At 57.4% G+C, this 26,192-nt stretch overlaps 1 protein-coding gene and 1 long non-coding RNA gene across 5 annotated transcripts in view; one reads left to right on the top strand and one right to left on the bottom strand.

Annotated features, from left to right (window-relative positions):
• CXXC5 (CXXC finger protein 5) overlaps positions 1 to 26,192 on the bottom strand; it is a 34,856-nt gene that overhangs the window by 4,321 nt on the left and 4,343 nt on the right. Inside the window, exon 1 of one of the 4 annotated variants that reach the window (XM_020908439.2) lies at positions 12,636 to 12,753. The exons of 2 other annotated variants lie outside the window; for them this stretch is intronic. The gene's annotated coding sequence lies outside the window, so the exon portion shown is untranslated. Of the gene's footprint in view, positions 1 to 3,784; positions 3,891 to 12,635; positions 12,754 to 26,192 lie in introns of those variants that run through there. One more of the 4 variants, XM_020908436.2, reaches the window with a different exon arrangement.
• LOC110147131 (uncharacterized) lies at positions 20,506 to 21,260 on the top strand. Its single transcript, XR_002316756.2, has 2 exons — positions 20,506 to 20,844; positions 21,212 to 21,260. It is a non-coding gene; the product is annotated as an uncharacterized lncRNA (long non-coding RNA).

The following is a 26,192-nucleotide window of genomic DNA, read 5'->3' as shown; positions in this document are numbered from 1 at the left end:
CTCCTGCACTGAAGGCAGACGCTTTACCCTCTGAGCCACCAGGGAAGTCTTCATAATTGTGTGTTTTAAACCTTCAGTCGTGTTCGACTCTTTGCAACCCTGTGGACTGTAGCCTGCCAGGCTCCCCTGTCCACAGGATTCTCCAGGCAAGAATACTAGATTGGGTTGCCATTTCCTTCTCCAGGTGATCTTTCCAACTGAGATAGAACCTAGGTCTCCCGCAATGCAGGCAGATACCATCTGAGCCACCAGGAAAGCCCAAGATGCCTAATATACATTAATTATCTCAAGGCTCTGTCAAGTCCTGCAGGTAAAGGTAAGTGACTTTGTTTCACACAATTTGCCAAATAGAGCACAGAGCCCTTATTTGAAGGAGCACGTACCCTTCTGCTGGAGGGCAGGCAGCCCTATGCCAGAGGACAAGCCTCCTCCTGTAAGAGTAGGGGGCCACCCTTGTGCACCCAGCAGCACATACTCCCCACTCCCTCTCAAACCTTAGGATCCACTCTTGTCTCTAGGCAGGCCTCACTGCTGTGCCCCAGCCTGGCTCCCAGATGGGTCTGGAGGGAGCACCCAGTGGGAACAGAGAGTGCAGAGTGGACTCTGGGCCAAAGGGACCTCTGACTGCTGCAAGTTGGGACCAAGAGTTGGTGTGACCCTCTCAGAAATGGGGTCTGTTCCTTGGCCACATCCATGTGTGGGGGTGCCCCTTCCCAAGACAGAGCCCGTTCTGCTCAGGCCCCAAGACTAAGGCATGTGAGCAGCCAGGCTCCTTGGCCAGAGCTCTGGAAGAAACTGTTCCAGATGGAGCTGAGTGGTAGTTTCCTCATCAGCCCTGGCTCCCTAGCATCTGCCTGCTGCGGCCCAGCAACCCCCAAGAGAGGGGTGGGAGGACAGGGCCCCGCCACGAGCAGCTGGCGACTCAAGGGGGAGGCGCACATCTGGCCGGGCCTGTCCCGCCCTGGGCTTGGGGGTGGTGCACACTGCATCTCTGTCCCCAGGCAACCCCACCATCCCCCAGTCACAGAACTCAGCCTGTCCTGGGAGGTCATCCAGCCCAAGCCTGTGAACTGACAGAAGGGGAAACCGAGGCCCTGGGCAGGCAGGGCCCCTGGCCCAGGACTGCTAAGGAGTGGCCATGAGGAGAAGCGAGTGCCGGCAAGGGAAAAGCTCCGTTCTCCAGGGTGAGGCGAAGGGCAGGCATCAGCAGCCAGCCAGCCACTCTGCCTCCCTAGCAGGTACTGGCCCACCTAAGCTCCTTCGTAGTGAAGGCGGATGAGTGGTGAGGAAGAGCTGGGCAAGCTGGCAGATTCCACTAGGACAAACCCAGGATGGCTTGGCAAGGTGTCCAGACTGGGCCAGGGGGTGCCACAGGGGTCGGAGCCATAGTAAGAGGAAAGGAGGGGGAGTGAATATATGCATCCCAGGACAGCTATGCTCTATTCTACCCACTAAGACTCCAGCCCAGGCTGGCCGTTGGGCCCCTGTCATCAGAGATCAGGGCCCCTCCAGGTATCAGTGACCCCAGCTAGGTGTGGGGGACCATGATCACTGAGAGCAGGGCCAATGACTATTATGCCCAGTCACCCAGGCCCTGCCCATCTGAGCTCAACTACCCTGCCCTGGACCACAGCCCCAGATGCAGGGTGAGGGAAAAGATAGGAAGAGGTAGGCGCCCGCGGGCTGGAAAGGTGGGGAGGGGAGCAGTCTGTGCCCCAGCCCCTCTGTGCGTCCCCCGCCTCTGAGGCCTGCAGGCTGGTGGCAGAAATCGATAGCTGCATTAACGCTGCTTTTGCTCCACTCCCTCCCTCCTTCCAGCTCCACGATCTGGCTCTGCGTGTGGGGCGGGCAGGTCAATTAGAAGTCAGCTCCCTCCGACACAGACACAGACACACAGCCGGGCCTGTGTTCAGGCTGTCTCTCTCTGCTTTTGTCTCCATCCCGAGTCTCTCTTGCTGGGGACCTAATCTCATGTTCTGTTCGTCTCTGGCCCCCTCTTTGAATCTCTCCAATCTTACATTTTTCTGTCCTTCCTCAGGGACTCTCCTCCCCCAGCCCACCGCCCCACCACCAGGCTTCCCCCCGCCCACCAGGTCCTGGGACATGCTGAGCTTGGGCCCAGAGGACGTGATATGTCATGGAACAGGTGCTGCAGGCAGTAAACGCCGGTTTGTCAGCCTCAGAAAGTGAAGCTGGGAGTACGCAAGGACTGGCACACAGGGTAACTCTGTCCTGAAACTCCAGGGTGGGCAGATACCAACCTCTAGTCCCCATGGCCTGGTCCCCAACCAAGGCTGTCCCAGATCTGCCCCATACCTGGCCCATCTCCTTCAGGCCCTGGGAAAAGCTGATGCCCTTGTCCCAGCGGACCACTGACCACAGGGCTCATGGGCCCTACTCATGGAAGGGGAAGACATAAGAGGAGACCTTCTCCCAGGCCCCAGCCTCTACTGCAAGGCACACAGCAACCCTCTCCCAGGCCAGAAAGGGCCTGGCAGTGCCCAGGCGGCAGGGGAGGAGCTGGGGCTGCGTTGAAGCGGAGCGGGAATGAGCGGGAGGGAAAGCTGGCGGGCAGGCGGGCGGCGGCGGGCGCATCCATCATCGGCCCTGCCAGGAACGCATCCAGCCCCCAAAAAGAAATACTGCGCCTGAGGAGGGACAACAAAGGGCTCCGTTTCATCAGCAATGCGGAGCCAGCGCCCCGCCGCCCCGCCAGCCGCGGTCAGCCCACAAAGGACCCCTTTGTCCATGCAGGAGCCGGGCCGGCCGGGAGCTGGGACCAGGGGCTGACGGGCGGGGACAGAGCCCGGGGGTGGGGGTGAGGGGGGAACCAGTCATGGAGCGCTGGGGGGCAGAGGGGGACGTGGGGCCAGAAGAATAGAGACAGGTGGTGGGGATAGAGAATTACGAGACACAGAACTCAAGGGGTGGGTCAGAGTGGGTCAGAGAAAGGGGCTGAGGGAGGACAGAGCAAAGGGTCAAGGTTAGAGCATCATGGGGGGCAGAGACTGGGACAGCTGGGTTCAGAGATGCAGGCTACCTGGCCCAGCCCAGAGATGAGAGGATCTGAGAGACATGGAGACAGAATCCTGAGGAGAATCCCAGACGTGAGGACGTGGGGACCAAGAGAAGGCAGCTGGACATGCCCCTGGGATAGGGAAGTGGAGGCAGAGGTGGGGGAGACCAGATGAGCCCCAGCCCACTCTGGTCCAAGGCCTGGGAGGAAGAGGCAGGAAGGAGGGCTGGGGGTCAGGGGTTCTTGGCCTCAGGGCCGAGCTTTGGGGCCCCACCTCCTAGGGGCTGGAGCTCACTGGCTGTCCTGGGAAGCGAGAGAGAGTGTCAAAGGTGGGGCCACGCCTCCCTCTACTCCCTCTAGTCCCAGAAAATATGGGACACGGCCCCTCCCTAACCTGCTCTCGCCAAGTGACATGCAGGCCCCCTTATCTAAGGGACCCTATTTGCTAGCACTTAGTGAGCACCTACTGTGCCCCAGCCCTGCACTCCCATGTTCTACATGTCCTCTCTCCCTTCTGACTCCTCCCCAGGACCCAAGGAACCGGAACTATGAACCAATTCCTGAGATGAAGAAGTTGAGGTTGAGAGAGGTTCAGGTTGTTGAGCCAAAGTCATAGAGTGGTTCCCTGTAGGGGGAGAACTTGAACCCAGAGCCCAAGCGTTAAGTCACCCTGCTTTGTGACTGCTTTTGCTTTACCCGGGAAAGGTGACCCAGCCACCCCGAGGCTGCCCTCACCCCCTCCCTACGGGTTGTTACCGTGCTTGTCACCTTTACGTGGTTGGGGGCACGAGCTGTCACAGGCCCCAGGGGAGTGTCCCCACAAGGGAGCTTGGAGATATCCAAGCAGGAACAGGGAACGCTGGACTGGTGATGTCATAATGCCAGCTGGCAATGAGGTCACCAGAGGTGGTGGCAGAGCCCTCACTCCACCCTGTGCCAGGGGAGCCCAAATTGTCCTCAGCAGGGCTCTGTCCTGGGTCCTCCAGGCTACACAGCAATGGGCGGGGGTGGGGCAGGAGGGCATGTGGGGTGGGATGGAGCTGTCTGCATGGAGACCTGCACACAGGTGGCCACAGTGACATGTTCTTGACGCTGCACACAGCAGCAGTAGCAGCCCCATGCCCTGTGGTCCTGAGGAGATACAGACCAGACTGGCACTGTTCTGGAGGGTTACAAAGGAGCTGGGCCGATGGGCACATGAACCAACATGACACGGGAGGGTGGGAAAAGGATCGAGCGGGACATCGGGACCTTTCTGGGGGAAGGGGCTGCTTAGACTGTGAGTTAAGGATAAGGAGAGGTTACCAACGTGAACACAAGCTTGAAAGGGTTCCCAAGAAATGGGGAAGCGGGGGTGAGGTGTGGCTATGAGGTTGGCAGGGTTTCAACTGGGTGTGGCCTTGAGGTCAAGAGCAGGATTTTTTTTAACAGATTTACTGAAGTATAGTTAACATACTACAAAATTCACCCATTCCAAAGTATATAATTCAATCATTTTTAGTGAATTTATGGAGTTGTGCAACTATCTCCTACTCCTCTGCTGGTTGGAACAGCTGTCCCGCCTGCTGAAGGAGGGCTTCCTGGAAGAGGCAGCATTATCTGAGCCTTCAGGATCCCAGGCATGGCCCATCAGAGCCCACCAGCGTTGCAGACTTGCAGACCCTGGCTCATTGCACCCTTCCCCACACTTGTGTGTGCACTCTTGACATGTGTGCTACCCCCCTTACATCCCTCTAACCCACCTCGATGGGCTGGTGTTCTTGGTCTCCAATGGAGAGGGGGAGTTGGACAGACTGACTGATGGTGGGCAGGCCAGTGGTGGTGGGGAGGGCAGACCACAGGCTATGGTGGTTGAACTTAGCTGAGCAACTGGGTGTGTGTGGGGGTTTCCATCTCTGATTTCCATGATTCAGCCTGGGGAGTTTCCAGAGGGAAAAAAAAAGCCCTACTCAGGCCTAAGGAGACACACACGGGGACACCAGTCTTGGAGGCCAGGAGAAATGCAGGCCTTACTGGAGAAACCAGGGCACACAGCCAGCTATGGATGGACACACACATACAAGGACACACTGACCACTGTTAGCACCCAGCAGATGGTCTGGAGTGGGCCACACCCTCAATGCCACTAGGGTCTCCCTAAGACTAACACCCCAAGACCAACTGCCAAGGACAGAATGGTGGTGGAGGCTGCAGTCCTATTTCCTTGACTCCACACTCCCTGGCCTTTTATGCCCCTTTTCTCAGGCAGGCTCAACCCCCTCCCCTAAGGACTGAAACATGCTGCTGAGAAAACCCAGGAGTGTATGGGGTTCTGCCTGCCCTTACAGAGCTCCCAAAAGGAGTTGAAGGAGGAGATCAACCCATTTCATGGACAAAAACGCTGAGGCCCCAGGCAGGAGGTATGCCCTGACATGGGGCTCTAGGGAATGAGGTAAGGATCCTGGACACCTCTGATAAAGACAAGGCCTTCCTCAACAGGCACCTCCTTTGGGCCAGGTTCCTTCTTTAGAAAGGTCATAGGAGCCGAAGGACTCTCCTTACTGTGTGACCATGGCATATGGCCTCTGAGCCAGTTTCCCCATCTGTAACATGGCACCATGAGGATAACAGCTAACACATATGTACCTTTCTATGTGCTAGACAGTGGACATGCCTTGTTTTATAGAATCCTCATACCCACTTTCTGAAGGAAGTACTATGATTGCCCCATTTAGAACAGACAGTTTGATAAGCAATTGTGAGAAAATTTGCCTCTTTGTTTGGGAGCTCCTGGATCATAGACTAAGGTTTCCCAAAGTGGAGATTGTCTGAGCTGACACTAGCCTGGGATCAGAGCCCACACTTTCTTAGGACCTCCCTCCCGGTGGACCTCACCACAGGACAAGCCAGGGAAAGCCAACTCAGAGATATTTGGTCCCCACTGGGAGAGGGCATGGAGTTGTCAGGTCCAGGTTTGCGGCTCCATCTTGTCCCTTCTTGCTGACTTTGACACCTTCCCCTGCACTCAGCCTCAGCTTGCATCTGTAAAATAGAGATCAATGGTTCTTGCTCCTCACCCCAAGCTGCTGAAACCATGAGCCCAGAAGGGCCTGTGGGGAAAGAGGTGGAGAGATACAGAAAAAAAGACTCCAGATAGCAACCCGCCCTCCAAAAAGGAAGGCTCCAGATGAGATTTTTCAGATGGGGAAACTGATGCTTGGAGAAAAGGGTTCTGAGCAGGCCATAGGGTTGGGACCGAGCTCCAGAGGATGTGAGGCTGATTGGAGTGAGGAGCATCCAGCCCCCTCCCTCTCCTATCTCCCCAGAGGAAATGATAATAGCAGACCTTAATAATGAGCACTTACTCTCTGCTATGTATTGTACTAAGCGTTTCACATGCATTTTCTCACTGAAATCTCTCTTTACCTACTATTAACCCCATTTACAGATGAGACTCACCTGCCTAAGGTCACTAGGTCAGTCAGCAGAAGAGTCAGGATTTGAAACCAGATCTCTGCAACTCCAGGGCCTGGCTCTCCAGCACTGCCCAAAAGCTCTGAGGCACATTTTGGCTACAGGGTGAGGTCCAGGACCACCCTCAGCCTAGGGGAACCCTCTTGGTTTCTCATCGGTCCTGGGGGGGAGGGGGGTAGTTCTCAGGCTCTGAGCAAAACACTTTGGGACACTGTCACAGAGAAGTCTGCAGCTGTACCCTAAGGCCCAGGAAGACAGGGGAAGGGGCTGCGGGTGGGCCGGACGGGCCAGGCTGGGCCAGAGCTCCGGGCATTCCGGCGGCCTCCGCAGGAAGCAGAATGGGACGGAAACCGGCTCCTGCCTCCTCCCCCAGAATCCTGTGGGCAGCCTAGCCGGCCTGCACAGAGGCCCTCTTTGTGCCTGCCCCAACCCGCCACCCGCGGCTGGCCCAGGGTTTTGAGTTTCCTGGGGGGTGGGGGCCCCACCACTGCTAAACCTCCAGCTACCTCCCCCTCTCAGGGGCGGTCACAGCAGTCCGCAGCTGGAGGAGGAAGTGAGTGATGACCAGGGCTACCCCAGAGACCCCGGGGCCTGATGTGTGTCCACATCTCATTCCCCCAACACACCCTTATCAGGGCTGGAGGTGGGCAAAGGGACCCAGAGACAGAGCCTGAGAGGCCACCCCCCTGAGCCTGCCCTCCCTGCCAGCTGTCACCAAGCCCATCCTGACCCATCCAGGACTCTCCCATCCCACTCCATCTCAGTGCACTTGTGCCCAGGCTGGTGGACATCCATGGAGGCTGGCCAGGTGGGTAGGGTGACCCATCTGTCAATCACCATTTCCTATTTTCCAGGAACTCCCTGGACATACAACATGCATCCAAGGGAAGGCCTAAAGCTCACTTCAGCATTTCAGGGGTCCAAAGCTCCTTGGGTGTTGCAACTGCTCAAGAACACCAGACTCCAGGGAGCACATTCGAGTTGGAGTGTATATGGTGAGGAGCAGCACTAGGGCCAAGTGTATCTGCATGTGTCCACCTGGGAGGTGTGTCAGAAACCTGTGCACATCGCATGCGTGAGAATGTGTGTCTGGGGCTGTGCCCAGGTGTGTGTGTACACTCTGTTATTACTCTGTGGTTTTGAGTACTGATATACAAGTGGGGCTTAGATACCAGTGGAGGTGGAGGTCTCTGTGTGACCTCCTGTGTGTAGGAGTGGACTGTGGCTATCTGCATCTGTGGATGTGTATGTATGACTGAGTGTGCATGTGTCCAAGTAGAGTGGTTTATATGGTGGCTGGATATCTGTGGGTTCTCCTGGCCTGTCAAGTGTGTGTGTGTGTGTGCACGCGCACGCGCGTACGCATGTAAGCACAGGTGTGCATGCACTCACTGTGAGTTCTATCAGGACCTCTGAGGGGTTCTGAGATACAGGTCTGGGACTCAACGGGCATGGGGATGGCGCAGACAGGAACTCACGCCAGGTGAGGGGCCCCTATGGAAACAGGAAGCTGCCCACAGGAACACCTGGGCTGTGGTGGAGGTTGGGCTCCACCCAGGTTCAGTCTGTACCCCTGAGAAATCAACCCAAGGCTCCACTAGCCAAAAAGCTGTCCCAGCTTTGAGGGAGGCACCTGCCTCGTCTGCCGTTCAAGACCCAACAGCTCTGGCCAGCATCTAAACCTGTGTGCCTGGCCTGAGCGTGGAGAAAACTGGAAAACAAAAGCCCCCAGACCGCAGGCCCTCCCTGCAGAGGCGTGGGGGAGGCAGGCAAGAGGCGGGAGGCTCAGGAGGAGGGAGGGAGGTGTCGCCGCAGCCCCGGAACACAAAAATAATGAGGCGAGAGGGGCCGTGGGGCCGAGCCGGCTGGTTCCGGAGTCGCTATCTGACCTTGACAGATGCCACAGCTGGGCGCCTGGAGAGGAGCCGCCGCCACAGTGCTGCAGAACAGCCCCCCCGCAACCCGCCACCTCCCCCAGACCGGGTCGATGGAGGTTCAGGCAGGCCCCAGCCACAGGCAGCCACCCCACCAGGTGGGAGCTGGGGGACCTCAGAGTGTAACCCAGTCAGGCAGGGGGTAGGGGAAGGAGATGGAGGCCAAGAGAGTGAGTGGGGGCAGGACCACTGCAGGGCATGGGAGGAAGCAGTGGGGTCTCCGGAGGGCACCCTGGCCCTCAGGTGTGGCTGTGTGTGTAGGAGGAAACGAACAGCGTACTATTGTGCTTGTGTAGCTATGAGGCTGAGAGTGTGTGGTTAAGAGAAGCAAGTTGTGAGTGTGGGTATGACAAAGATCATGGGTGTGTGTGTGTGTGTGTCCTTGGGGTCACCAATTACTCCCCTGTCCTCTTCCAGAGCCACACCTGTCCTGGCAGGAGCCAGTCATGCTGGGGTCAGGGGTGGCGGGGTGCAAAGAGAGCCAAAAGCACCCTGATCCCCGGCTACCACTAAGTTCTGTCACTAGCAGACAGAGGAGAGGTGGCCCTGTGGTCGTCCTGGCCTCCCCTTTCTCACCCACAGGGGTGCTCCGGGCACAGAGATGGGCGTGGGGCTGGACGCCACCACTCTGGGGACAGCAGTGAGGGGCTGGGGTACAAGCTGCAGGAGGGGATGTTGGGCTGGAGGCGGATTAGCAATTCCGAGCACTGGCTACATAATTAAAAAATCATTACGGCAGGCGGGCGGGCAGAGCCATGTGAGCTCACGCTCAGAGCGGGTGGGGACACGGCCATAGCACTCCCCCTCCCACTGCTTCCCGGAGGAAAAATCCCACCTGCTAATATAATTATGGAAAAACACAAGCACAGAAATTCAGTTTCAGCAAACAACGTGCCTGAGTGCCCAGGGCCTGCCTGGCCCTCAGCACAGTGGGCAGGCTGGTCACCGGTGCCCAAGGCTTCCAGCGGTAAGCTGGGTCCAGACCCCCACCTCCTCTACCTCAGCAGCCCCCAAGAGCAGGGGTGGAGGTGTGTGGGGAACATGTAAAGCCCAGCTCCTCAAATTCCAAATCCAACAGAAAACTGGCCTGTGCTGATAGTTGACAAATGGGGAAACTGAGGCTAAGGAATCCGTGTAAGATTATGGTGTTTGTGGCAAAGCTACTGCACCAATGGGCCACCTCAGGAACTCAATCCCCTCCCCTTCCCTATCTCATCGGTCATCCCCCAGCAGGCAGCGGGGGAGGAGCAGCTCTCTCCCTGAGTTGGAACTGCACTGTTCAAGTCAGGTACTCCAGCACCGCCCAGCCCCTAACCACGCTGGGATCCCAGGGTGAGGGGGCGCGGGGAACCCGAGGCTCCCAGTTCAGGGACAGGGCGTCCTGGGCTCGGCTGGGTTAAGCTAGGCCAGCAGGGCTGGCTCCCGCCCCGAGAACGGCGGCCAGCTCTGGGGCACAGGCCCCAGAACGGCAGGAACAGCCGCCATCACCTCGGGCCTGGAGCGGGAGGCGGCGGCGCGGAGAGGGCAGCCGGGCCTAATTAGTCTGCCTGGGACCCGGGCGGGCGCCGGGGCGGCAGACGCGGCCGCCGGAGCCGCGCAGGCACGTCCGCGCCCGGCCAGGAGGCGGCGACGAGCCGGGAGGCCGCGCGCCCTGGGACGCGGTGGGACGGGCGGGCGGCCTGGGAAGGCCGGGGCTGGGGAGATGCCGGCCCCGAACGGGCCTGCCTTCCCTCATTCCTCGGTGCCACCAGGCGCAGCAATTAGAGGCTTTCAAAGTTTGTCCTTAATTGGTTTCATTTTTGCCTCATAAATGATTCATGGCCCTGGAGGTCTGGGTGGAGGAGGGAGTGGCAGGGGGAATTTGGGAGCCAGGCCCCCTACCTGAGGCTGGAGAGGGGTCTGCAACCTTTGCCCAGTTGAAGACAGGGCCTGGGGAAGCCTCGGGCAGGTGGGATCCTCCAGCAAAAGTAAAAAACCCCAGCCCTCTCCTCAGGGCACTGACTAATTAGCAACCGTGACTTCTCTGCAGACCAGAGCTCTGCAGTCAGGCTCAGAGCCACTGCAGCTGCTGGGGCCCTGGGAGGGTGAATAGTAATATAATGATAACAAAATAACAGTGTCAATAGTAATAATAAAGATGGTGAACACTTAAAGTTCTCACTTAAGTTTCAGACATGCAGTTAAGAACATCTCTTTTAACCACCCACCCTAAATCCCCAAGCACTATCAGGAAGAGGTCCCAGAATCTCCATTTTGCAGTTAAAGAAACTGAGACTTGGAGAGCTTAAGGTCTCTCCTCTGCCCCTCCGATGCCAAAACTCCTCACTCCCCAAGGTCTCAGCAGCTTGGGGCTTAGGGCTGGACACCTGGAACACTGCCAGTAAGTTAGGAGCTGCAGAAGAGCCCAGAAAGGTCGTGATGCCATATCCACCTGGGCCAGGTTAGCTCTGCCCCTCACAAGGCTGTGTGACCTTGACTGAGCAATTTCCTCACACAGCCTTAACTGGCCCATCTGTCAAATAGGAAGGCAGTGGCCCTATGACCCCTACCCAGCGCTAACTTGTGCTGTGCGTGGGATCAGAGATGTCATGGATCCCATGCTCAGGGAGCTCCCAGTCTAAGAGAACATGGATGTACACACAGAGAGAAGGGCTTAGTAGAGTTTGCAGAGAACTCTGAGCGCTCAGTGAGTCACCTGCTGAGGGCTTCTTGGAGGTGAGGTGGGCAGAGGAAGCGTCTCCCTTTTTAAAGCATGTTCCCCGGTGGCTCAGATGGTAAAGAATCTGCCATCAATGTAGAAGACCAGGGTTCGATCCCTGAGTCAGGAAGATCCTCTGGAGAAAAAAATGGCAATCCACTCCAGTATTCTAGCCTGGAGAATTCCATGGACAGAGAAGCCCTGGCGGGCTATAGTCCATGGGGTCGCTAAGAGTCGGCCACAACTGAGCTACTAACACAATCCACAGAATGCTCAGGGAATGGGTGTGGCCCACTTAAACCCTTGGCTAGAGGTCAGTCCTTGAAGAAATCCAGAACTACAGACTACATCAGAAGGATATTCAATACAAAATGCCCAGCTCAGTCTGTCCATGACAGTCACTTTTATTCTGAACTATGAGAGGTGAGGTCTACACAATTATCTGCAAGGCCCACTTGGTCCCTGGGGACATCCCAGAGGTAAGGAAGTGCACTCAACAAATTCAGGAGCAGATGCTATAAGGGGCTTCCCTGGTGGCTCAGTGGGTCAAGAATCCACCTTTGATGCATTAGACGTAGGAGACATGGGTTCAATCCATGGGTCGGTAAGATCCCTTGGAGGAGGGCCTGGCAACCCACCACCCCAGGAGAATCTCATGGACAGAAGAGCCTGGGAGGCTACAGTCCGTAGGGTGGCAGAGAGTTGGACACTGGAGTGACAGCAAATGCTGTATGGACTGACTCCCCCTAGAGGCCCCAGGGCTCTGGGCCGCTAGCTGGTACCTCATAGATACCACCCCCTTGTGTGTCCTCCAGCTCCTGTCTCAACCACTTGTACCAGATTTCCCTCCACAAACGGCCTTCTCAGGCCCTGGCGCCCGCTCAATTCCATTGGCTCCCTGCTCTCCCACCCAGCCGGCCTCCACCAGGCAGCAAAACAGCGGCTTCAAGTGATTATACCTCCCACTGTCTCCTTCCTCCCTGTGCCTCCTCACAGCCCTCTGAGTGGCATACATGATCGTCCCTGTGTCCGAGTGAGGAAAATGAGGCTCTGAGCAGAAGCTAAGAGACGTACCTAAGGCCACACAGCTTAAGGAGACCCAGGCCCAAATCTCTTGAAAGCCCATGTTGCTCACCTTGCTGGCCTCCTACAGGTCACATTCCTGTCCTGAACCAGGACTGGCCACTTCTTGCCCCAGCCCCGACCCATCTTCTGTCTAGACAAAAACTGTACTGAATCCGCACTCCTCCAGACACAAGATCTTACATAGATCCCTACATACTCCGAGAGCCCTAGGGTATAGGGCCTCCTGCCTCAGCCCAGCTGGGTCATCCCAAAGACTGGGTGGGAAAAGTCCCAAGATACAAACACAGAATACCATAAATGTCTGGAGAGGGGTATGGAGGAGGCACAATGATGTCACGGTGGAGGGGGCTGCCATGTTCTTTGGCCCTCTCTTGGGTACAGTCAACTTTAAGGCTCCTATCACACATTAGGGAGAGGGCTGCCTGTGGAAGAAGGGAAGAAGCCTAACCTTTATACATCCGCTACTCCATTCTGCTGGAGAATATAGCTGAATGGCTTGGGCAAGTCATACCCTCTGAATCTTCAGTTGTTTCAGCTGTACGGTGCATCCAAACTCTATGGAAAAGCTTTGGGAACAGGTTTAGAGGTTTTCCTTGAGAAAAGGGATTCAGAAGAACTGGACGAAACACTCAGTGGTCTATGTTGGCTGGGGGCACTTGCATAGTAGAAGCTTGACAACTGCTTGGTGAACATTCAAACAAGTGGCTGAGTTCTCAGATTTCAGAGTGCCTCTTAGCAGATTCAGGTGACACCCACCTCCCAGGTGTCCCCCCTGAGCCAGGACACGGGTCTGCCCAGCCAGGTCACTGGGGTCCCTCTTACCGGCCTGCCCATTTCAGGCGGGTCAGCACTAACGTCAGCAGGACCGGCTGAGCGTGGAGCCCGCCACCTCCGGAACCGCCAATTAATTAACTTTTTCAAATTAATTTCCCAAGCAAAATTCCATAATTACATCTGTCTCCATCAGCCTGAGCCGGGCAGGCAAGACGACCCCGCAATGAGATGGAATGTGACCATACCAGGGGGTGACCATACTGGCCCCAGGAAGAGGTCAGAGGCACTGGAGGTTGGGTTTAACCATGGCAGGGTGATGGTCTGGGATCCTTATGGATGCTGAATGGAAGGAGAGGGGGCCAAGAAACCAGAGCCCCCCACCCCCGCAAGCCAGGCAGTGGAGGGCTCAGGGACACCCATGCCTACCCAGCTCATCCTGCTGCCCCCACTCCCCACCCTGTGCCCCCAAACCACAATGGGTCTTGGCAGGGCCCAGCAGCAGCACAGGCACCGCGAGGCTGAGGAGGCCACGACTGCGGCGTTCTAATTTCCCAAAGGGGCTGAGATTAATTAGCTCACACACAGGCGCAGAGAGGGAGAGGAGAGTGGGAGCAGGGGCGGGTAGCGTCAGGCGAGGAGCTGGCTGGCACTCCCCCCACCCGCCCGGCAGGCAGTCAGGCGGCCTTGACAGCCTGGGTGCTCTGAAGGTCAGTGGCCAAGCCGGCTGAGCCAGCAGACTGGCATTGTCGCCTTCCCAGAAGCCCGGAGACCAAGACTGGGAGGGGCAGCAACCAGGAGGACAGCTGCGGAGGTGGGGGCGGGGCCACCACTGATGGAGTCCGTGCCAGGTGCTCTGTCCACACCCTCCTCTTTTACTCTCCCAGCAGCCCAAAGAGGTAGGCACCATGGCGTTCCCATTTCACAGATGAGAACACTGAGGCTCAGAACTGAGTTAAAATTCACTCAACTTGTGGATGGTAGAAGTGGCCCATCTCTAGAGCCCACCTTGCTCCCTCCTGAATTCCGTGCTGACACAAGGTCTGCAGGAGCCCTGGGCCTGGGGGACCCGGAGACCAGCTGCAGAGTGTGGCTGTCTGACTGTGGCTTACCTCTGTCTCAGAGCATGTGCTCAGCAGACTCTCAGTCATTTCAGAGATGCAGAAACTGAGAGCAGAAAGGGGAAGTGACTTGCCAGAAGGCACAGGGCCCCAAACCCAGACTTTCTGCCCCTCCATTTCAGGCCAGCACCAACTTCTAGCAAAACAAACCCAACTCGGTGACCTTCAGTGAGACCTGCCCCAGGGCCATGCTGTGCCTGGTGCTCTCTTTAGCTAACCAGTACACTGATCGGGGTGGGGTGGTCACTGTCACCCCTGTGTACAGAAGAGGAGGATAGCTCCAGCTCAAGGGCACTTTCTTAACTTCTCCCTGCCGGGCTCCCCAGAGAGGAGAAAGGCGTCCCCAGGGAGGTGGGAGGGTAGGGATGGGAGAGGTGTATGATGCTGACCAGGCCCCTAAGCAGCTCTCACGAGCCTAGCAACTGACCTTCCCAGAACTTGTCTGCAAGAAGATCCCAGCAACCCTAGGGAGACTCAATCTGCTCCCTGGGCCACGCCTTGACTCCTACCCGACACCCAGTGAATCTTGTCTCCACAGAAGCCAAGGGCAACAGGGCTTACCCTCCCTGGGCTTACGGGATCAGCAGTCCCAAGGTTCTCGGGTCCAAGATAACAGACGGCCCTAGAAGAGTCATGGGGCAGTGCCTAGGTGGGGAGGGGGCTGGCCCAACTAGGAATATTCTTCATTTGTGAATTATGGGAGATGGGTAGGAGCCCCCCTGAGGCACAGGTCTACATGGGGTTTGGAGCCAGGGTTCCCCTCCCACTCTGCAGCTTCAAGCTAGGAGACCTCAGACAAATGGCTTGACCTTGCTGAGTCCACTCCCTGATCTGTGAAATGCCCACCATGACAGCCCCACCCCCACCAGCGACCTAGACAGGATGAATGTAAGGTTCTCAGTGCGGAGCCAACAGGCATAGGTGCTCAATAAATGAGAGCTGTGTGGTTATTTTTACCGTCATCCTCAGCCACCACCAGAATGAGTGAAAGCACTGCTTGAGCCAAGAATGTTGGGTAACCCAAGCTGTGGCCCCAGTTCTGCCACTGTTTGAGTCTGAGCCAATCCCTTAATGTCTCAGTTTCCCCAGCCTCAAGTAGAGCATCCCCTGTCCTGCCCTCTTACCTGCAGGAACCCGGGGAGGTGTGCACACAAAAGGGGTCTGAGGGCTACAGCAAGGGCAGCACTCATCTGTGCTTTTCTGGCCACAGGAAGAGCCCACCTCTACTTCTTGCCAATGTTTCCTTCTATTTCCTTGTCCCCCTCCCCACCCTAGCCGGGCCTCTTGCATGTCAGTGCTTCTTCAAGCTCCCACAGTCCCAACAGCCCTTCCATAGGTGTATTCCAAGCCCCTCACTGCCCTGCAAAGGCCACATTTGCCACCTGGAAGTCCCTGCCTGAGGCTAACTTGTGGCTTTGCTATCTGTTGGAGGTTAGGGGATAGAAAAAAAATCTGGGAACCATGGTTGGCTCTCTGTGTATCTAACCATGCTGTGAAGCCCCCAGGAGTGTGTACCCAAGGACCCCAGGTTCCTCTGTCCTGGGTCCCATCCATTCCCAACCATCCCCTTCCCAGTGACCCCAAGTTCAGCTTCCTCAATCCCAGACTCCATCATTCCCATCTAAGAACAGCCCTAGAGAAGGCTAAATCCACATTCTAATTAAGGAGTCTTTGGTGTGGGGTACCACTCCCAAAAAAATGCCAGCTTTGGTGGAGCAAACAGGTGGAGAGGAGGGCTGGACTCACCTGGAGATCCAAGTGAGACATGGTGCGAACCACACCCCACCATCTACTTCATCTACACCAGGTCTTGCCGTTTTAAGACAGAGATAAGGGTCATACCCATTTTACAGGTGGCTAAAGTGAGGTCAGAGAGGTTGGCAAACCAGGTCATGATTACACAGCAGGCAGTGACCAAATCTGGTGTGGAGCCCAGGCCTGTCCAATTCTAGAGCTGATGGCTCGGGGGACATTCAGTTCTCCTGAATGGCCAGTGCTGTTTGTCTTCTTCAGGTTGCCTGGTCCTCTCTTCTCCCCAACCACTGTCCAGGCCTTTATGGGGGAGCCATAAAGTGGGGCCAGTCTCATTCCTCCCCAGTCTCTGTGGCCAGGAGGTGGGAGCCAACATCGGCCAGAGTTCACCTGCCTCTTCACTTCTGCTAGGCTGTCTCAATCCTGTGGGCCCAGAACGAGCTGCCCTCTGAGCGTTAGGAGACTGTGTCCAAAGTCCTTTGTGACCAGTGAAGCCATCCCCATCGGACTCAATTCTTTCATCTGAAAAAGGATGCCTTTTTCCTTGTGTGAAATATGGGTTATGCCCCCAGTTCTGCTCACTCAGGGAAGGCAAGCGCCAGCCCCAGTGGGCAGCAGAAGCACAGAGGCTCCCTGAGGGCATCCCCCTAACCCAGGAGCCCAGCCCTTGCTTGTACTCAGGCCAGGGACTAAAAATCAGGGTCGAAGTCTGAATTCTGAGTCTTAGGGTGCTGGCTGCAAGGCGGGAGGCCAGGGTGACCAGGGAGGGTGGGCTGACAGACTCCTGAAGCGCTCAGCCCACTAGATCAAGGAAGTCTCATGCCTCCCCAGTCTCTGGCACCCCGCAATCTCTCAAGGACCCCACTCCGAGTGGGGGGGAGCAGCTGGCCACTTGGCGCTCCCAGGAAAATCGATTCTCCATGGCTTTCCTTCTCCAGCCTTTCCTCTACTGAGCTCCCCTGTGTCCCTTCCCCATCAACCCCCAACCAGCTCTGCCTGGGCTAGAGTTCCCCATACTGGAGGGCAAATGAGTTTAACACTTCCATGCCCGTGACTGGGGCCTCCTTCCCCAGGGGTGGGGAAACACCTCCCTTCCCGTGCCCACCCTGCAGAGTTCAGCTGACTCTACATGGCCGAGGATGGGTCTCCTTTGTGTGAGCCTACACGCACACCTTTCAGTGAATGGAGCCCCAACCTTGCTGGGAGCGCGCCTGTGTGCGCACCAGTCTCCGTGGGGTCAGTGCTCCGGGCCCAACTCTTCACACCATCTGGGTGAGAGCTGTGGCCGGAGAACAACGGCCTGAGCCTGTGACAGGATGGAGCACACATACCACACCGCCTTACTGGAGTCGTGTATGGGGTCCATGTGTGACTGTGTTTGTCCAATAGTCTGCGTGTATGTGTCAGCGCGTGTTGTGTGTTTGCCAGAGGCTGGGGCTGTGAGTGTGACAGCGAGTGTGCTTTCGGAGTGTCCACAACGACTGTGACTGGGCCCTGCCCATGAGTGTCAGCCCTGTGTGCTGGGTCGTGTGCTGAGTGACTGTCTGTCCCAAGCGTGTGCCCCTGGGTGTGCCGCGTGGGATGTGCGTGAGTACGCGCTGCCTGCCAGGCCGCAGGGCCTCGCGGGGCTGCTGGGGATGGGGTGACTCATGTCTCCTGAGCTCATCCCGCCGCCAGCCCGCCCAGCTCACCCTGCTCGGCTGGGCTCATGGCCGCCAGCGCTGGGGGTTGGGGGGGTGGGAGGGAGGCAGGCGCGGGCAGACGCGGCAGGGAGGCTGCTTGATAAATAACCTGCTGCTTCCCCAGGCCTCTGAGAAGGGGAGGCTGCATGGTGGGGAGCAGGGGGGAGCAGGAGGGAGGCAGTCCTGGCCCCCCAGCTCCGGCGGCCGTGGCCCCCACAGCCCAGGCTACGGCTCCGGTTCCTGTTTCATCGAAACCTGAGCTGGGAAAAGCCTATCGGGTCATCTTGCCTGTCCCGCCGGCCGCCAGGCCCAGGCAAGCTGCCCCTCAGGGGACAAGCCCGCAGCCTGGCCGCCCAGCCAGTGGGTGGGTGGGTGGGGGGAGGATATTTCTGTCCAGACTAAATGCAGCTCGAGGCCTCTGTCTGCACCCCCCCCCAACAGCTGCTCCCAGGGGCCCCCTGGCTCTGCAGGACTGAACTAAATATAGCCCCCGACCCCAGCAAACCCCCAATGTTCACCTCTTCCCATTGACCCCACCCACACGAGGGTAGGGAGAAGGCTGGAGAACCCACTGTGTGACCCTAGGCCAGTGTATCCCTCTCTCTGGGCTCTCAGTTATGAAATATCAAGTATTACTCAGCTCTAGGCCCTGACCTGCCTAATAGGCCCTCTCGAAGAGAAGACGCAGGTGATTAAATTAGGGTCTTTATCCAGGGAGGTAGGGGCTGAAATCCCCTCCTTCAAAATGACTCCAGCCTGCTTCAGCAAAAGAATATCACAGGGGAAGCTCTACCCAGCATCCCCAAGTACCTTTAGGCTTATAAACATGGTACCCTTCATCCTGCTTGTTCCTTGCCCAGGCTGGGCAATACCAGGCTCCTCCAATCTGCCCCAGCCAGACCCTGGCCAGGAAACAAGTTGTGCCAGGCTTGGGGAGGGGGGAAGACGCGGGAGCATGACAGCTGCTATTTCCTGGAGGCCACAGTTGGGCACAACCCGGATTCCTGCCCAGCTCCACACTCCACCGAACAGCCTCTCCCAGGCTCTGGCCTTCAGCAGGGCACCCCTTCCCCAGTGTCAGCCCTGTCATCAGCCAGGGTCCCACCCCGTCCCTCTTGTCCCCTGCACTGGTACAGGCAGGAAGGAGGTGCCGGATGCACCTTCTGGCCTGGGCTGGGAGAACGGTGGTCTCTGCAGGGTTCAACAGGCGGGGGAGGCAGCCCCAGCTTCCCCCCTCTTGCCTGCCTGCCCACCCGGCTGCTTCCCCCAGCCCCACACACACCGAATTCCCTACATGCCTGTCTGTCTCTGACAGCTCGCGCAAATACTTGGCTGCGCGGGCACCCGCTGTTCTGAGCCCGCTGCGCCTCCTCCCCTGCCTTCCCCGGGGGGCTCTGCAGACACAGCCAGGGACGGGAGGGGGGCCAGAGCCAAGAAGCCTGGTGGGCAGTAGGGGGAGTGAAGGCAGGAGGAATCAGTCTCAGTGCTCCATCCCCAGGCCTGGGGGAACTGAGGGACTTGGGAGGCCACCGTGAACCAGTTCTAGCTGGGCGGCAGCTGCCGACGCCCCCGCTGCCCCCCGGAACCTCCCAGGAGGACCTTCCGGAGGCCTCCCACTCGTCTCAGCCGATGAAACAGCATCTGCCACCCCCGCGGCGGCAGCTCAGGACAGGGCGGAGGGCACCGCAAGGCCCCTGGGGAAGGCTTTGAAATCTGGACTACGGCCCGGCCCCTCCTGAGAGCCCCGACCCCCCATCACAGGCCCAGCCCCAGAGCGTGGGGGGCTGCTTTCCAGCCCTCCTGCAGTGTGAGGGGTACACCCGCCCAGCTGCCAGGTCTGGGACGTCTCCATCAGACTGGCTAGGGGCCTTGTTTGCCCCCAACTCTCCTCCTTCCTGCTTGCCTCACCTCCCTCCCCGGGGACCAGCGGAGGAAACACTTCCTGAGAACAGCTGGGATTTTCCGCTGGACATTGGCCTTGCCGGTCAGTCCCTTATCTGCTCCCCCCCAACCTCATTCCTTCTCCCAGAGTCACCCCTTCAGCCAAATCATACTCCCACCCCACCGCCAAGGATACCCCTCCTCTCCCTACCATCCTCCCACTTGCCTCAGCATCCCCAGTGCCCAGCACATGTCCAGGCACAGAGCAGACAATGAATGAATGGCCACATGGAATGACATGCTCCATTTTGCAGACGGGTATACTGAGATCAGGAGCAAGCCCAGCTCCCATCCAGGCTCCTCCTGAATGGGAAGAGTGGCCCTGATGGCAGGGCCCTTCTCTATTGTTTCCCACCTGGTAGACTTTCCACCTCAGGAACCAATGCAGCCCGCCCAAGCTTCTCAGGCATCAGGGTGACTCCACACAGAACTTCTCAGTGCTCGGGGGCCAAATGCCCAGCTGACTATTCAGGACCACTGGCCCAACTCTCCCAAAGCGTAAGGCCGGGCTTTAAAAGAATCACAACTGTACCGTCTTTGTGACTAGACTGTGGGGTGAAGCCTCCTCTCCCCATTGCACAGATGGGGCTACAGAGGCCCCCAGGGGAGGGGGGAGCTGCAGGCGGCCGTGAATCAGAGGGGGAGCTGGGAAGCCGCCCGGCCCTGCCGGCTGTCGCTGGAAGCAACAGCCTGCATTTCCTCCTCACACTGGTGCCTCGGGAAGCGTGGGCAGCGGGCGGGCGGGCACTGCTGTGAGGACCCCTCCCGTGCCTGTAGGCTAGCTGGGTCCCCTCACTGCCTGCTTGGGCCCACACAGTCCACTCCCCGTGCTGGTGTGATTTATTTCCAGAGAGGGGCAGACCAGAGGCAGAACTGGGTTTCATGTCACTGGTGGGCACCACAGGGAAGCCCCTCCTCTCAGATTCTCAATGTTCCTAGCGTCGAACAAGATTGAAACATGACCATTCATGCTTCCTTACAGCAGGAAAGCCCACGGTTCTATGATTCTAGGCTATCAACATGACAAGAATCCTGACAAGAATCCCTCAGCTCCAAGCATTCTATGATTCTAGACTCCTGTGACTTAAGTTTCCAGGCCACCGAGATCAGACACCGCCAGAAGAAAGGGGGCCAAGTCCACTCCTACCTGCTGCTGGGGGCCCAGCTAAGCAATTTTCTATTGAGCTCTGGGGGAGGCAGGTCAGGCAGGAAAGGAGCTGGGCTCTCCCATCAGGGTCACCAGGAACTGGATGTGAGGCTGTGGGGCAGGGCAAGGGGTTTTGGGGATCAAGCTGGTCTAGTCCTGGAGGACAGGCCACCACCTTGTGGCAAACACAACCACGGATGCTGCAGCTGTCAGGAGGCCCAGACCTCGCCAGAGTGCAAGCGGGTAGGCAGGGCTTTGTCAGCTTGTGCCCCCACCCTGGAGCTCAGAGGGAGGAGGGGTGTCAGGTCAGGACTGGTCTCCCTGCTTCTCAGGTTCCAAGCCAAGCTCCACGCTTCATCTTCCAGTCTTCACCACCCACTGCTTCCTCCTTCCCACTACAGTCCCTCACCTCTCAGGCTCCCAGGCCAGCCCCAGCCCAGGCCAGCTGGCAGCCAGCTAAGCTGGGGCAAGGTTCCCAAGCCCATTTGATAGATGAAAAACTGAGGTTGGGGGAGAGAAGACGACATGACCTGCCCCAAGGACTCAGCCTTGGCAGCCTACTGGTCCCTGGATGCATCTCTCAGTCCCGCCCCTCAACCTTGCTTCCTAGAATCCTCTGCAGGACCAGTGGGTCTCCCCTGACCAGTCTCCTCACCAATGTAAGTACATCTCCCCCATCCTGGTGTCCTTTGAGAGCACTCAATTCCACAGCCAATCACCTGCTCATTCATTAATTCATCCTTTCATTCACGCAACTAGCCAATCAGCCCATCTTCCCACCAAATTCCAGGTCCCTTGCCAGGGGTCTGGGGGACTCAAGAAGGAAAGAGAGCAAGGCCTGTACCCCACAGGCATTGACGGAGTGCCTGCTGTGTGCTAGGTAGTGTGGATTGCCACACACAGCCCAACCCTGGCTGTCCTTGTGGTGTTCATGGCCCATCAAGGGCTCTGCTGCTGCTAAGTCACTTCAGTCATGTCCGACTCTGTGCAACCCCATAGACGGCAGCCCACCAGGCTCCCCCGCCCCTGGGATTCTCCAGGCAAGAATACTGGAGTGGGTTGCCATTTCCTTCTCCAATGCATGAAAGTGAAAAATGAAAGGGAGGTCGCTCAGTCGTGACCCTTAGCGACCCCATGGGCTGCAGCCTACCAGGCTCCTCCATCCATGGGATTTTCCAGGCAAGGGTACTGGAATGGGGTGCCATTGCCTTCTCTGATCAAGGGCTCTACCAGGACCCAATCCCACTTGGAGTGGCAAGTTCCAAACGCTCCAGCCTCAGTTTCCTCATCTGTATATGGGGAAGCTAACAGCACCCACATCACTGGCCTACTGTGAGGAATGAACAAAGCGAAGGCTAGAAAGCTGTCCACACAGTGCCTGCCCTCAGTCAGTTAGCTGTTGTCTTCAGCATTGTTAAGACCTACTATGATTATTATAGTAATAACTGGGAGACAAGAGTGATTAGAGCAGCAGCTAAAGCTCTTCGAACACTTAGCTGGTGCCAGACACTGAGGGGACAGGAAGGAATCACTGCCCCATCCCCTTGCAAGGCTGGTAAGGAGCAAGCCCAGTAACCTCCCATTAGCATCTGATGATCAAGGGACTCGATGGTTAGAAGCATGGCCCTGCCTCCATGGAAGGTCTACTCCAACATGTGTTCACGGGTGCCTGCCGCACACGTATGTGCAAGCTTTTAACCATGCACATGAATACATGTCTACACAGGAAAGCTGGGAGGGCCAGCAGGGGAGATGGGAAGCAAGATGGCAGTGAAGGGAACACAACTGCTGACACTGGCTCAGGCCTCCCACCCTAGCCCACCCAACCCTGGCCAGTGATCACAGCAGAGCTGAGGGGACTGTGGCAAGAGCAAGGACCGGGCCAGTGGGGAGAGGCCTGAAAAGATGCTTTGCATAGTTCTGACCACCAGATTACAGGCCTAGGCTAGGCCCCTAGGTGGGGGTGTGGGGGCTGCCAGGTGCTTGCAGTCCCACATGGATCAGGCCACTGCGCCTGCACTTCATGCCTGTCCCGGCATGGCATATGAGCGTTCCTGCTGGCAGACCGGGCGAGTCCGAGGAGGTCAGGGGAGGTCACGGTGAAGGGAGGGAACAGTGGACCCAAGGGCCATGTGGGGTCTTCTGGACAGGGGAGGGTGGGCACAGGGCTCCCCTGGGGCCACCGGGCAGGCCTGGCTCTGCCCTGCTGGGGCCAGCAGCTGGAGGGAAGTAAATATAGCGCGGGGCGTCCCGGCCACATTCCTGGGAGGCCAGTGCGGCCCGCCTGCCCACTGCTCTAGGCAGAGCGCAGCAGCCAGGGCCCAGAACTGCCCCTGCCCTCTTCCCAAACAAACAGAAAAATAAATAAAACCAGCTCTCCCGGCCAGCACAGCTGGGGGGGTGGAGGCAGGAAGGGGTGGACAGGGTTGGGGGGTGCAGCCAGGCGCACCAGTTGCCGCTGTTTCTGTCCTGCTGGGGAGGAGGACGAGGCCAACAAAAGAGAAAAATGGAGGGAAAGGGCAGAGGGACAGTCAGAGATGTGAGAGAGGGGGAGAGGACACACAGGAGAGACCGAGTTGTGACAGGCAGAGGTGTGTGTGTGTGTGGGGGGGCAAGTCAAGAGGGATACGGATGGTATCAGGGCTGGGGGGGGGCGGTGCACAGGCAACCCCGAGGTCAGTAATTCAGCAATTCAGTGACAGGGATACCCCAGGGTGGGCAGCAGGCAGACAAAGGGGGCCTGTGGGCTGGGGCAGGGGGCTGGCTCCAAAGGCCATGAAATATTAAAGACCTTAGGCCAATGAGTGACAGAGGTCATAGAAATAAGGAGACTAGCCAGGGAGATACAGGGACCCTGAAGCAGACCACCCCCTGTCCCCAGGCCCGCTCCACCACCTCCTGAGCCTAGTCAGCCTCCCCCAGCTCTCCTCCTGCCATGGCTGCTTCTGTCTTTCCATCCAGACGGAGGACGGAGGAGGACGGGCTGAGGGTGGGAGGGGCCCGGGGGATTAGTGAGGGCAGGGGACCTCTGCGGTTCTCTCTTCCCTCTGGCTGATCTGTGTGCAGCCGGCCCTTCAGAGCTGCCAGCCACTCTAGTCAGAAGGCCAGGAGGCCTGTCAGCACAGCCACTGCCACAGGCACCTCCTGGGGAAGGAGGGGGTAGACATCCAGCTTCCCCTTCACAGAAAAAAAAAAAAAAAAATCAGCCGCGCCACCACTTTCCACAGAGACCAGCGGGAGGGAAGGCCATGCCTCACAGCTCAGCTGAGCCAGCCAGTCAACGGGCGAGCAAGCCAGCAGGTCATCCCCCAGCCCTCCCACTGCCCCCCGCCCCAGGCCCCACCATCAACCCCATGACCTTGGCCAGTCCCCCTGTCCCCGAGCCTGTGTCCTCACCAGCCCCACCCCACCCCAGGCTTGATGTGAGGAAAAGAAATAAGAGTACAAGTAACACCTTGAAAACCTGCAGGCGGGGCTAGGGCCAAGCATGCAGGTAATCCTGTGAGGTCAGGCCCATCGTGGGTCCCATCTCACAGATGGGGAAGAGAAACCCAGACAGGCAGAGTGACGTACCCAAGGTCACACACCTGGCAACTAGCAGAATAAAGACAGAAAAGCTAACCGTGAGCCATGTGTTCTTTTCTTCCTTTTCACTGGGGAACAGGAAGTCCTCATCACCATAAAAGCCAACTTTGAATGCTGACTGTGGGCTACCTAGACACTGATGGTGGGCACTGCACAGCCATCCCCGTGTCCGTGTGAAAATAGCCTTGTGAGGCAGGCACTCTTACACTCCCATTTCAGGCATAAGGAAACTGAGGATCACAGAACATATATGGACCAAAGGTCATACATATACCCAGCTTGGCAGTGACATGGCCAGGATTTGGAGCCAGGTCTGACTCCTGAGCCAGTGGTCAAATATACCTGTTGGGGTGAGGTTGAGGCTGGGAGTTAGGAGGGCCCAGTAGCGGGGGAGCTCAGTGATCCTATTGGTGCCTGAAACAGCCACCAGGAAAAGGTCAAAAACAAGGTCACAACTGCTAGACCAAGGGGTGGTCAGCAACTCCTCTGGGAACAAGGAGATGGGCAGAGTCTGTGAGGACACTGTTTAGGGGCTTGACCAGAGTGATCTGCCTGGTCTACTTAGGGCCCAGGTACCAGATAACACAAGCCCCTCCCCCTAGCATAGGGCTACTGAGGCTGGTCTATAAAGGGTCAGCAAAGCCTTGTCCTGTTGGCCCCCAGGGCTGCAACCAGCACCCGAGGGCCGGTGTGCTAGGAACTAATCACACCCCACCTCCAGAGCCCCCAGTGCAGGCGGAAGAGGGGGCAAGATCCCCTCCCTCCCTCCCAGGCCCTGTGAGCCCAGAGGGAGGCCAGCATCAGAGGCAGGAAATGAAGAAGAATTTGCGATCTAATTGAGCTGGCGGGGGATTAGGCGGCAGAATGCAATTACAGGGGCTGGAGCAGGGCCAGGGGCACTGACACCCTGAGATGTGGCCTGGCCCAGGTGACTGGGCTGAGCCAGTCTCTGGTCAGAGACACCCTATGGGCAGTGGGGTGGGGAGAGTGAGACAGGTAGGCAAAGACTGGGGCCAGACCGCTCTTCAGCACACACAGGATTGCAGGGTTCCACCTCCATGAAATACCCCAAATCAAGAAGTTTTCCTGAGAATTCTTCCCCAGGGAACAGCCCTATGCACTCTCTCACGGGGATCAGGCAGACAGGAACACACGTTCTCACAGGCTCCACTCATGCATATATACACACATGTGTTCATGCTCCCAGGAAAGACCCACAGATCCATGTTCACTTGCATGGGGACAGGCTCCCAACCTGCAGACACACAGCAATGGCCCTTTGTTGCCGATGGCTCCACCAAAGAGGGGAGAAACACAAAACAAAACAAAAAAATACACCCATGACCTTAAAATCCTTTTATTCCCGTAATCACAGGCTGCCATTGCCGTGGATACGCGCTGTCACCCCGGCCCCAGCCTGTCTCCCTCCATGGCTTCCAAACTCCCAGCAGGCAGGCAGACGGGGAGGCTGCCCAGTTACTGCTGGGGAGGGCAGGGGAGGAGAAGGACTGGGTGAGAGAGGTTCAACACCACACACGTTCACAGACCCAGGGCCTCAACCAGGGAGGGAGAGACTCAGAAAAACAGATGGGCAGACAGAGATACAGAAAGAGCAAGGAACACAGACATCAGCTACCAAAGACACAGACCACTGTTAGCATAGCTCAGATATGCTCACTCCCAGAATCACACTCTTTCCCAATTCAGTACCACTCAAGGAGTTACATAGTCCCAAATTTACAAGCATCTACGAAACACAGATATACACAAACCATGAACACACCCTCTCCAAAATTCTAGGCCCACACAACTCAGAATATACACATTCCTAGATTTACAGAGACAGACCCAACTTTCAGATATAGACTCTCAGGCTCACAACACACAGGTATATATATGCTATGCAGACACAACTCTTAGATTCATAAACACATATCCTGATTCACAAATATGCACAGGCTCAGACTCCCAACACCCCAAGATTAAACAGACACACATTCAACACA

Source organism: Odocoileus virginianus, chromosome 3 (assembly GCF_023699985.2).
Source record: "Odocoileus virginianus isolate 20LAN1187 ecotype Illinois chromosome 3, Ovbor_1.2, whole genome shotgun sequence".
In the NCBI taxonomy this organism is placed as follows: Eukaryota; Metazoa; Chordata; class Mammalia; order Artiodactyla; family Cervidae; genus Odocoileus; species Odocoileus virginianus.
This window is presented reverse-complemented; position numbering and strand designations above follow the sequence as displayed.